Genomic DNA, 2,610 nt, shown 5'->3' on the forward strand with positions numbered 1-2,610 from the left:
CAGATCAGGAATTCAAACCGTATGCCGGCTTCAGGACAATGAGAAAGATTAATTGGGGTGTGTGAAGAAGCTGTGAGCTGCATTTCAAACAGGTAGGTGGAGTCAGATGCGTCATCCATTGCCTCTGTCACTGTGCGGATCTGACGTCACCATGGTTCAGAGTTTTGACGTTAACACGGACATGCGCAGCAATGGGAACATTCACAATAGGAACAGCCAAAGATAATCACCGTCACTGCTTCCCTTCCATCGTCCCAACTTTGTGAAGCAGTATCTTTCACTGGCAAATAAAACACCTTTGTCCTCAGGTGCCTGCTTAACTTCGATCACGATTTCAAGCACCTCACTGTTCAAGTCTCACTTCCAAACTCTTGGCTCATCGCCTCAAAAGCAACTCTGTGGGTATCTGCTTTTTTTACACGTTGACAGACAGTGGGCTACAGATTCCCGACCAGTCCCAATGTGATTGAAATACTTCAAACACTCCACTGATTTGCTTCTTTAAAAAAACCGTGGAGCAATCTCCCTTTCTTTTTGACGTTGTTTCTCAACTGTAGTCGGCAGGGTTCACACCTGCGTGGGGAAACCGCAATGGATTTCATGTCCATCGCATTCACCACTCGGCCCATCAATACAGAACCACAATGACAGCTTCATTTCCCAGGTCTCTCTGCCTGTGGAGCTGAGAAAGTGTGAATCATTGCAGAGTTTGTTTGAATCCAATCACTTCACAGGTTTTGAAAGGGTTAAATATCTGCAAATGGCGAGTCTACGTGTTCCATCCCGAAAGATGAAATGGATGCTCAGTTGAAAACAAAAACAGAAATTACAGGAGCAACTTAGCAGGTCAGGCAGCATCTGTGGAAAGAGAATCAGAGACAACATTTCAGAACTCGTTTTTTACCTCATCCAGGTCCAGCCAAACCTGCTGAGTTTCTCCAGCAGTTTCGCTTTCTGTCTCGGATTCTCAGCATCCGCAGTTCTTCACGTTAGAAATTCAAACAATTCAGAAACCCCTTTGTGCTAACTCAGTGGAGAAGATTTCCGTTTGGGAAACATTTTCCTGAAACGATTAAAAACGTGCACTTTCGGAGCCAAGAAAGCAGTCGGAGCAAGAACAGGAAACACACCGTCCCTGGGTGATTTCGAACCACCAACCCTTCGGTTAACAGCCGAACGCGCTGACCAATTGCGCCACAGAGACAGACCCGAAAGCCACCCGCACAGTGTCTTTGAGGAATCTACTAATCAATTCATAATTCAACCCGCCCCGCCCAAAATTACCATTGTCTTCTATCAGTTTTACTTTTCCATAATAAAGACTTGGACATTCATAGTGGAGACATGGGTAAAGCCTGATCCCACCATCTGCAGGCACATCCATGTCACGAGGAACGAGCTCTCCTACACCGGGGCCATCGCCCTCCGAGCATTTCAGTGTTTTGCCTCTTCCCGAATTTTCTCATTGGCCCCGAGCCGAGAATGGGTTTGAATTCCTCATGTGCAGAGAATTCTTTCAATGTCTCAGACCAGTTCATGTCCCGAGAATATCAGAGTCAATCAGCCTCTTAAACAAGGGGACGGTGTCTGGACTGTCTCTGCTCTGTCGGACAGTTCATCCTTCATTCTCCTCTAATTCCACTTCCCAAAAAGTTTCGAAAGATTCACAAAGCTGGAGACTGGGATTTATGCTTTACTTCCTGAACATTTTTCCACCTGCTAACTGACGATATTTTGCCAAAACCTCTTCCCCATTGTAACACATGCATCATGTCCAGGGATGAGCAATTTTCATTTTGGAGCAAAGAAGGTTAACTGGATATTTCCAGGGGCTGTTGTCAATGATGGGAGAAGACGTGGTGGGAATGGGCAGATTAATGATCAGAAGAACCTATTGCCACTGACTAGGGTCAGTTACCAGAGGACAGGGATTGCAGTTCTTTAATGGAAAGCAACATTTGTGTCGAACAAACACAGCGAATACTGCAGAAAGCCAACGGGTCGAGCAGCATCTGTGGAAAGGTGAACAGAGCCGACGTTTTGAGTGTGCTACGGGTTTTGTTCAGAACTCAGTCTTTTGCCTCTTCCCGAAGTCGGTCAGGTCTGTGTCTCAATTGGCAACACATGGCAAGTGCAGTGCCGCAATGTGAAGTTATAAACTTTGGTATTTAAAAAAAAACAGTGCATTGTTTAAATGATGATATATTGGAATGTGGAGAAAGTGTGGACTAGAGGTGAATGTTGAAAAATGTGGCACTGGAAAAGCACAACAAGTCAGGCAGCATCTGAGGAGCAGGACAGTGAACATTTCGGGCACAAGCCCTTCATCAAGGAATGATGTATGGATGTACAAAGGGGTCTCAGTGTCCCGCCACCCCAGTCAATGCCAGTTGTAGGGCAGATGCAGCAGGCAATGAGCAAGGCAAGTGGTCTATTACGAAGAGGAATTGAGTTCAGAAGTGGGGTCATTGAACATATTCAAGGCAAAGTTCATCTGAGTTTTGAACAACAAAGAAATGGATGGTTATGGGGGGAGGTAAGAAAATGGTTTTAAGACCAGTACAGGTCAGTCACAGAGTCAGACAGCATTGAACAGACCCTTCATCCAAC

The 2,610-nt window shown here is 45.6% G+C and overlaps 1 non-coding gene across 1 annotated transcript; it reads right to left on the reverse strand.

The window, feature by feature from the left end:
- Positions 1–1,130: 1,130 nt before the first annotated feature.
- trnan-guu (transfer RNA asparagine (anticodon GUU)) lies at positions 1,131–1,204 on the reverse strand. The gene has a single exon. It is a non-coding gene; the product is annotated as a tRNA-Asn (tRNA).
- Between the last annotated feature and the right edge of the window lie 1,406 nt (positions 1,205–2,610).

Source organism: Chiloscyllium punctatum, chromosome 36, assembly GCF_047496795.1.
Source record: "Chiloscyllium punctatum isolate Juve2018m chromosome 36, sChiPun1.3, whole genome shotgun sequence".
Taxonomy (NCBI): domain Eukaryota; kingdom Metazoa; phylum Chordata; class Chondrichthyes; order Orectolobiformes; family Hemiscylliidae; genus Chiloscyllium; species Chiloscyllium punctatum.